Source organism: Leuciscus leuciscus (assembly GCF_965113295.1).
Source record: "Leuciscus leuciscus genome assembly, chromosome: 22".
NCBI classification, from domain to species: Eukaryota; Metazoa; Chordata; class Actinopteri; order Cypriniformes; family Leuciscidae; genus Leuciscus; species Leuciscus leuciscus.
The window spans coordinates 30,045,153-30,054,939 of record NC_138746.1 but is presented as its reverse complement, the minus strand read 5'-3'; the positions used below and the strand labels follow the sequence as shown (position 1 = coordinate 30,054,939).

Below are 9,787 nucleotides of genomic sequence, written 5' to 3'. Positions count from 1 at the left end.
AAGGGGTCTTTCCCCACAGACATTCCACCCAAAGGACTGTGGTAAGCACCTATGGCCGCCACATAGACCTTTAAAGTGGACGGGGTCAGACCTGCAGTGAACCGTTCCTGCAGGAACTCCAGCACTGTACCAATTGGGCAGTGGACTGGGTCCAACCGACGGTCACTACACCAAGAAGTGAATACTCTCCACTTCAGGGCATAAAGTTTCCTCGTGGAGGGAGCTCTGGACTGTAGAATGGTCTCAACAACCTCGGTTGAGAGACCTGACTCTATGAGCTGGGCCCCCTCAGAGGCCAAGCCCACAGGTTCCACAGTTCTGGCCGAGGGTGAAATATCGAGCCCTCTGCCTGGGACAGAAGGTCCCTCCTGACGGGTAACTCCAGAGGATGCCCGTCGAGGAGGGACACAATATCGGGAAACCATACTCTGCCCGGCCAGCGCGGGGCTATAAAAAGCAGGCAAACCCGGTCCGTGCGAACTCTTTCCAGAACTCCCGGGAGCAGAGCAACTGGGGGAAAGGCGTACAGACGTAGCCTCGGCCACGTCTGTACCATAGCATCCAGTCCCAGAGGAGCTGGATGCGTGAAGGAGAACCAAAGTGGACAGTGAGACGTCTCTCGAGACGCAAACAGATCCACTTATAATTTCCATATCAGCTCCACCACCTCGGGGGTGGAGCCACCATTCCCCGGGCCTCGGCCCCTGTCTCGACAGAGTGTCTGCTCCTATATTCTGGACCCCGGGGATGTAGGCTGCCTTGAGTGACAGCAACTTCCCCTGGGACCACAAGAGGATATGGCATGCCAGCGCAAACCCCCTTGATATAGGCGACTACCGACGTGTTGTCCGTATGTAGTACACATGGTGTCCCCTGAGACCTGTGATAAAGCTCCTCAGAGCCCGGAAGACAGCTAACATCTCTAGGCTATAGAATGCCAGGAACGATGATGGTCTTCCCACAGACCTTGAGATGAGCGACCCTCAGGATCGCTCCCCAACCCGTGAGGGAAGCATCCGTCGTTAGCAGTTTGCGACGACAAGGAGCTCCCAGCACTGGGCCCTGGGACAGGAACCAAGGTTTCTTCCACATAACCAAGGCACGTAGGCATCACCGCGTGACCTTGATTGTGCGAAATGGGTTGCCCCTCGGGGAAAAACCCTCTGGTCCTGAGCCACCACTGCAGGGGCCTCATGTGCAGCAGTCCAAAAGGTATCCCGTTGGAAGCTGCTGCCATGAGACCCAACAGTCTCTGGAACTGTTTGACAGTGAGTAGCTGGCCTAGCTTTACACTTCTCACAGCTGCCAGGATGGAATCGAAGCGTGGCGATGACAGGCGCGCCTGCATCGACACTGAATCCCAAACCACGCCTAAAAAAGTGGTCCTCTAAAATGGAGAAAGCACACTCTTCTTGGCGTTCAGCCGTAACCCCAACTCTTTCATATGGGCGAGAACAACATCTCGATGTTGAACCGCCATCTAATGCGACTGAGCTAAAATCAACCAATCGTCGATGTAGTTTGTGATGCGAATACCCCGGAGGCGCAGAGGCGCCAGAGCTGCATCCACGCATTTGGTGAAAGTGCGGGGTGATAAAGCCAGGCCGAATGGAAGAACTCGATATTGGTATGCTTTGCCCCCGAAAGCAAACCTCAGGAACTTCCAATGACACGGACGGATGGAAATATGCGTCCTTGAGGTCTATCGTGACAAACCAGTCCTCGGACCTGATCTGTGGCACGATTTGTCTCAAGGTTAACATTTTGAACTTGAGCTGCATGTACTCGTACAGAACTCGAAGATCTAAAATGGGACGCAATCCCCCGTCCTTTTTTGGAACTATGAAGTACCGGTTGTAAAACCCGGTTTCCCTGTTGGAGGGGGGTACATATTCTATGGCCCCTTTCTCTAACAGAGTGTTTACTTCCTGTTCCATAACCAGAACCTGCTCGGGGCCCACCACTGTGGGCAGGACCCCCATAAACCGCGGTGGGCGTTAATAGAATTGTATCTAATACCCTTTTTCCACGGTCTGCAGGACCCAACGAGAAACATTTGACAGTAGCTTCCACGCTGTCAAAGATTCTACTAGAGGTACCAGTCTCTCGAGACTGGTTTCTGGATTTTGTTGCTGTTGAGTAGTCGGTTCGTCGCCCTGTAACGGCGCACCGGCAGGGAACGACCAAACAGACTGCTCCAGCACCCTCCTCAGAGGGGGCGGGCATCCCGAGGCCACTACGTTTCCGGGTGGACCTTGAGATATGTGCTCGCCGGAGACCGCTGCGCCCTGTAACACCGGAGGCGGCAGGGTTGGCAGAACGGTCCCCTGAGGGCACCGAAGAGAGACGGCACCGTATTTTTCTCCTGCTGTTGAGTAGTCGGTTCGTCGCCCTGTAACGGCGCACCGGCAGGGAACGACCAAACAGACTGCTCTAGCACCCTCCTCAGAGGGGGCGGGCATCCCGAGGCCACTACGTTTCCGGGTGGACCTTGAGATATGTGCTCGCCGGAGACCGCTGCGCCCTGTAACACCAGAGGTGGCAGGGTTGGCAGAACGGTCCCCTGAGGGCACCGAAGAGAGACGGGCACCGTGAAAAGAGGTGTTAACCGCTCTGCTTCGGGGGGACTACCCTCATTTGTCCTGAGCCCTCAGACATCAGGACTTTTTCCCAGCAGCCTTCTTGGCGGTAATAACGGTCCGCAGATCCGTTTTACCCCTCGAAGACTGCTGGGTTTGAGAGCGCCCTCCGTGTCCCCGAGATTTTTGTGGGGGAGCACGAGAGGACACACTCTGTTTTTGAGTGGCACGATGTTCAGCGCTCTTTTTAGAGGAGTGAGGCTGCTCCCGCTCAGCAGCCTCAATGAAAGAACGGCGGGGGAGAAGTTTTTGTAATGCAGCTGCCTGTTTAGCAGCTTCCTGAGATTTAGCTACCGCACTGTTTACTGCATCACCAAATAAACCAACAGTGGAAACCGGAGCATCTAAGAGAACGTGCTTTTCTTTCTCTTTTATATCGCTCAAATTGAGCCACAGATGCCTCTCAGTGGCCACCAGGGCTGCCATAGACCGCCCGATTGATTTAGCGGTCTCCTTGGTGGCCCTGAGAGACAGATCTGTGGCTCTGCGTAGTTAAGCCACTGTGTCAGGACCAATTCCCCCGCCCTCCTCTAAATCCCCCAATAATTCTGCCTGATAGGCTTGCATAATAGACATCGTATGCAGACACGCTGCAGCTTGACCAGCGGCTGCATACGATTTATGAACCAGAGATGATGTGAATTTTACTGGCTTAGAGGGAAGTGAAGGAGCTTTCAGGGAAGATGCCGTTGCTGGAGAGAGATAGCTCGCAAGCGTCTCCTCCACCTTCGGCATCTCCCCATAACCATATTCTTTATATTTGTGAATGGAAGAATAGTGGGATGTTTGTGGTGCATACACTCTGTATGAAACCGGTTTTCCCCACGATTTCGACACCTCGGTGTGGAGATCGGGGAAAAACGGAAGGCTTCTTCGCTGAGGCTGTGTACGAGATGGCAGGAAGCGTTCGTCGAGCTTACTTTTCGAACGAACGTCCTGCCTATCCTCTGGCCACTCAATAGATAGTCTGTCAACTGCTCTAGTAATAACATCGAGCAGTTCCTCAAACGCATGAGACTGAGGTGGCGAATCCTCAGACTCAGCTTCAATACTCACAACATCCAACTCCTCAGAGCTGGACAGTTGCAGTATTGGTGCCTCTATCGGGGGGGAAGAAACCGCAATGCGTGCTTCCACACCCTGATGAGAGGCACTGGATCTGTCAGATTGATGCTGAGATAAGGCAGAGCCCGTCTCAACATCCACTGACAGATCCATTTGCGAACCCCAGGTCTGAGATCGCCGCCGAGCCTCAGCCGCGGCGGGACCCGAGCCCTGGGGAACGCGATCGGGATTGAACCGAGCCAAGCGGGATCGGAGCGTGCGCAATGGAAGCGCGTCGCAATGCACACAGTCACCACCCTCGAGTGCTGACTGGGCATGCTCCTCACCCAAACAAACAACACAAAGAGTGTGAGTATCACCTCCCGTTAAATAACGCGGGCAGGGATGGACACACACTCTAAACTGCTGCTTGCTCGCCATACTGAATATATATATATATAATATAGACAGACAACACCAAATAACAAGGACAGATTCAACACAGAGCGCAACTGAAGACTCAGAAAGCTTTCGTTTTCTGTTTCGGGCCGGCTTTTATAGCTTCCTGGTACGTGACGTCACCCGCCTCTGACGTTCCGCCACACCATTGGACTGATTTTACATGTGCTTCAAGACGTCATCACGCAAAGCGTTCCCATAGCGTCAGCTTTCGACGCAACGGGAGTTCCCTTGAAAGGGAACTGCACCTACCTTATGGAATTCCGGCATCAGTGGAAGAACTACATGTGCTGATAAAGACATTCTTTCAATTGAAAGAGGATTTACGGATGCAATATATGGATTCTGATTTTAATGAGTTCATTAATCTAACTTCAGTGTCTGACATTCAAAACAAAAGCACACTGAAAATAATCTGTAATCCTATCTTGTCACCTGTGGAGCCCTGCATCACTTTGTACACAATAGACTCTTTTGGTGAGACCTCGGCTACCACTTGCTCAGAGCCTGAAACCCCTGTTTTGTCAATAGCCTCATCCTGCAATGACGATACGCTGTACACATCAACACCGCATTCATCCCCAGAAACTCGGCCCTCACAATTGGCCTCCTGGTCAAAGGTATTTCTAGTCCCTAAATTCACCTATGAAGCTGAATTTGAACTACAACAGAAAAGCACAGAGTTTGAGACCAATGGAACATACTTCAACCCTGGCCCAAAGCTAAAAGGGATCATCCTTGATGGCCTTGCGCAAGAAATGATGAAATATACAAAGTATCCAAAAGACTACCAATGTGAAGAGGTGGCAGCAGCTTTGACAAGGGCCCATCCATGTCTGGGGCAGCTGGGATCCAAGACAGGATTTTGGGGATGGAAACAGTCGCTTAAGTATAAAATGCAAAACTTTCGTACGAAACTTGGCCGACTTGGACATCCTGAAATTCGTGTGAACTCTTTGAAACACAAACGAGAGGGCCAAGGCAAAGCTGCAGCCAACATCAAAAAGCCTAGAAAGGCTGAAGTTAACTATATTCCTCTGCACCCAAAAGGCGAGACCACAGAAAGCTTAGAGAATCGGAGAATTGCTTTATTGTCAGAGCTGAAAAAGCGTGACAATGAAGTGGTGATAAAAGAAAAAATGGGAAAAACCTTCTCCCACAGACGACTAGAGATTGTGGAGCAGAGGCCCCTGATAGAAGATTTCGTAAACAGATGGCCTGCCTTATTCCAGGAGAGTGAAGTAAGTAAATGTGTACATGTATGTATGAGTTGACATTATAACTTTCTGCACAATTGTAGTTACTAGTGCTAAAGGTTTATATAGTCGAATCAGAATTGTCAAATCTGGCCTATACTCGATTGATCATCGAATCTTGTGTGTGTATAATCTTGAGAAGCTGCAGAGCTGCAGTCTCTATTCACTTGTCATTGTACACTGTACATTTACAGTTGAACTGAGGATTATTGTTAACCATTTTCTCTCTGCACACCTGCCATTCACCAGTCTTGTGCTGAGTTGTGCCCTTCTGCTGACAATTACATGCATGTCACGGTTCCTCGCGGGTCTATTCTAACTAGGCTTCTGTTTAAAAATTATTTAATAATCTTTGTGGTTCATCAATGGTGATACATGATTGGAACATCCTGCAAGGTGCACACAGCCATGCACAATTCGGCACAACACCGGCGCTGCTGGTGCTCGTTTTGTTTTTTTCTTCTACCACACCCGCACATGCAGACTGTACTATGTAAAATCAAACATTAAGCTCCCCCATAGAGCCACAATGGTGGTAATTAACAAATTTTAATGGCTGCATTTTGTTTATTTTTCAGGTAAATGCAGAGTTTATGAGGATCACCACCAATCCACTGCAGTCAAAGTTCATGTCACAGCTGGACCATTTATCAAACAAGCTGATGCAGATCTTAAAGAGCAAAGGAGGAGTGAAGGGGCAGAGGATTAAGGAAGTCCTGTCTATCACAGATTCGGTTAGTCGAAATGCATCTAACATCCCTTTTCGTGTATTGAGGTGGTTATTGTAAGGTTTTATTGTCCATAGTTGCTTATTTAAACACTTTATAAATGGCCTACTAGTATAGTGCTTTTATCCAAATATTATGGTTTTTTTTATTTGGTTCATCCACTCACACAACAATGTAAAACATGCAAGAAAACTTCCAACTTGCTTGTTGGGGGCATTTAGGGGTTAGGCATCCTGTTTAGACTGAAATTACCCTCTGATCTTAATTAGACAACCTGCTCCTTCCCTGTGTCACCATAACAACCACATTTGGCTAAATTGTGTCTCATTTTTTCACCCCTGCTTCAGCGTGACAACATCAACACCAGGAGGGAGTGTATCCTGAGATGCCTCATCATCTACCTCAATGAAGATCCAGACACCTTCTTCAAAGAATATCTGGTAAATTCATCACAATATGTTTGTCAAGTAGTGTTGAACTGTTACTCCCTCTTACTTCTCCCATGACACACTATTTATATTGATAGAGCCCTACAGAGGTGTTCTTATGTACTGGTGTAGACAAGTGATCGTACATGTTTTTGAGTTTAGGGGGAGTGTGAGTGTGTGCGCTTGGAGTGGGGAAGTTGTTTAGAGTTCTGTTGGCCTGGGGGATGAAGTTGTGCTGTTGATAATGGACATGCTTTTCTAGATGTATGTTTGTGTCTGTCGCCATCACCTGTGGAGCCCTGCATCAGTTTATGTCCCCTTATTTCTCTGTCCATCTTTATTAAACACTTGCTGTGTTTTCTGTGTTTGTGGTGTTCAGGCACCGGCGACCGAGGATGCAGAAAGGGACCTAGCAACCACAGTCATGGGGATTTATGTGATCCGAAGTGATGGGGATCAGGAGCCTGAGGATCTTGGAGTTGTTATTGAAGGCATCAAAGTCCTGAGCAACTTGGGCAGTGTCATCATGGGTTTCGTAATGCTTTTTGGGCTCATTTATGCCCTTGATCTGAGTTTTACAGACAACCTCAAATACACCTTCGAGTTTTTCCAGAAGGTCATAATGAATTTGGATGGGCACAAGCTGAATGCAAAGATACAACAGTTGAAAATCAAGCTGTTTGCATAAGAGGACAAAACCATTGATGGAGGGTTTAAGACTGAGATTACTTGGGCTTGGACAAGTGTTTAAACCCAGAAAATTTGCCCATTTTAACTCTTCATCATAATTTCTTTACTCTACCTCCTCCGTACCATTCCTCTCTACTTATTTGACTTCATGACTGTCGAGAGGTATTAAAATTGATCTAAAAACAGCTCAATGCGCTGTATTTTTCTTGGATTGTTAGTGGTCAAATTACAACAGCTGAAAATCAAGCTGTTTGCATAAGAGGACAAAACCATGTGACGATCTCCTTTGATGGAGGGTTTAAGACTGAGATTACTTGGGATTGGACAAGTGTTTACACCCAGAAAGTTTGCCCATTTCACCTCTCCATCATAATTTCTTGAGTGCCACTTATACGTATTTGACTTCATGACTCGAGATGGATTGAAATTGATCTAAAAACAGCTCAACGCGCTGTATTTATATATATTTTTTATGTTGCAAGTGACATTTACGTTAAGTTATATTAAAATGTCTTCCTTGCTGTTTATAATCGCTCAGAATGTTTTGCGATTATTTTTTATTTATTTTGCTAGTCTTAACTGTGGTCCACAATACTTGTTTTTGTTACCACTTACAACAACACACCAACGACCAAGGCTATTTTTGCTGTAAATGTACAGTAGTGTGGAATTTGCCATAGCCTATTGTTTTTTTCTTTCCCTTTATGTAAATGATAGTTCAAGGCAAGCAACTACATATAGAGTTTTTGCAGTGCATTCTATCCAGCTATAGTGTCTTTATTGTTGATGTTTGGGATAGCTGGGCATTCATTGTTTACCAGTATACTGTTCATTCAAGTTAATATACTTGTGTTTTTTCTAGTAAAAAAAGTTAATGTCTTGATATTTTTATTGAAATATGCTCTCCAGACATGTATTAGGATGCATGCAAATCTGCTTGGAACAATATTTTCTCACTTATGTTTTTTTTGTGTTTTTTTTGCAGAAAAAGTATACTTCCTACCTCATTAGAATTTCCAGAATTTATGAATATGAACACTTCTAAAGTTTCCTGCTGGACACAAGATGTCTCCTACTGCACCCCCATGTTCAGTGTATGTGCACTTTACAGCTTCAAGTTTCTACATCACATTAATATTAATTGAATATTGGATCAGACTTGAATTCCAAATTAGTTGTGATATCACAAATCATGCAAGTAGGCATGCCCGTTAAAACTGGATTTTCACTGAGTTTGGAGAAAATTCCCACTTTCAGCTGATGTGTGAAAACAGCATTTCATGTCTCCAACTCTGCACATACATGTTTGATTTTCACTGTGTAGAATAATGTAGAATATATGGCACTTCAGTGATCCCCATGGGGGAAGTTCACACATTATCGCAGCTCTGTTTCATTCTATTTTACATCATTCAGCATGAAACTCAAACATCCAACAGGAAGAAAAAAAGAAAGTAAATGAAGTTTAAATGTAAATGTATTTCAATAAAATAAAAATAACATGCACCAGGTTTGTCTCATGTGTATGTTAATGGATCAAATGAAAAATGATTTATATATTTATTTGATGATAATAATTCCCTTTCCAATAATTATGTAAGTTTGAGTTGGACAAATGTAAATCAATTTCATTTAGTTAATGTAGTTATTTTATTTCAGCTGTATTTTGAAAAAGTTAGTTAGGCTAACTCAATTACATACTCGCCCAGTTTCACAGACAAGGCTTAAGCAAGTCCCAGACTAAAATGCATGTTTGAGCTGTTTGAACTGAAGCCAACTTACACTGACAAATCTTAAAATATGTCAATGACATTGTTTTGTCTCAAGATGCACAGCAGTAATGTTTTTTTTTCTAAGGCACATTTATAAAACTACTTAAAAGTCCTAATTGAACCATGGCCTAATCCTGGTTTAATCTGAGCCCTGTCTGTGAAACCAGGCCACTGTTTTAAGTATTTGATAAAAATAAGTTGGCCTCCCTCGTTTATATTCTTTTGCATCTATTTGATACAAATGAGTTAGGTTAACTGATTTACATTCTGTTGAATCGATGTACTCAGTTTGAGTTGGGACTACATATATTTATTGGATGGAAATCCTGCCCACAACTTAATTGAGTTCATCCAATGAATAATTTTTTTGAGTGTATCTGCTCTCTCCTGTGCCCGATGTTTATAATATTTCGTTTAAGTTGGCTAATTTTCATATATTTCTATCTGCTCTTCGAAATATTTACCATTGCCCATTAATTCAGCAGTTGTAAGAATTAAATTTATTAAACTGATGCACACTTGTTAATGATGCTTCTATTGCGTACCATGGGTTTATCAAGCCGGGGTTCACAATTCTTTTTGTGTGCATTTCACAGCTATATCATCGTTTTGACTTTCTGCCCTTTGTGGGGTTCTTAAAAGCATTAGATGTAAAATCATAAATGGGATATGACTGAGTAGATAGTATGATTTTGAAATTATATAATTGTGGTTTATAATCATAGTAAAAACAAGTTACAGACTGACAGCTGTCTCATAACCTCCGCGAAG

At 45.1% G+C, this 9,787-nt stretch overlaps 1 long non-coding RNA gene across 1 annotated transcript in view; it reads left to right on the top strand.

Moving 5' to 3' along the window:
• The window catches only part of LOC309487134, a 175,176-nt gene that overhangs the window by 73,988 nt on the left and 91,401 nt on the right, over positions 1-9,787 (top strand). The gene's annotated exons all lie outside the window — the stretch shown is intronic.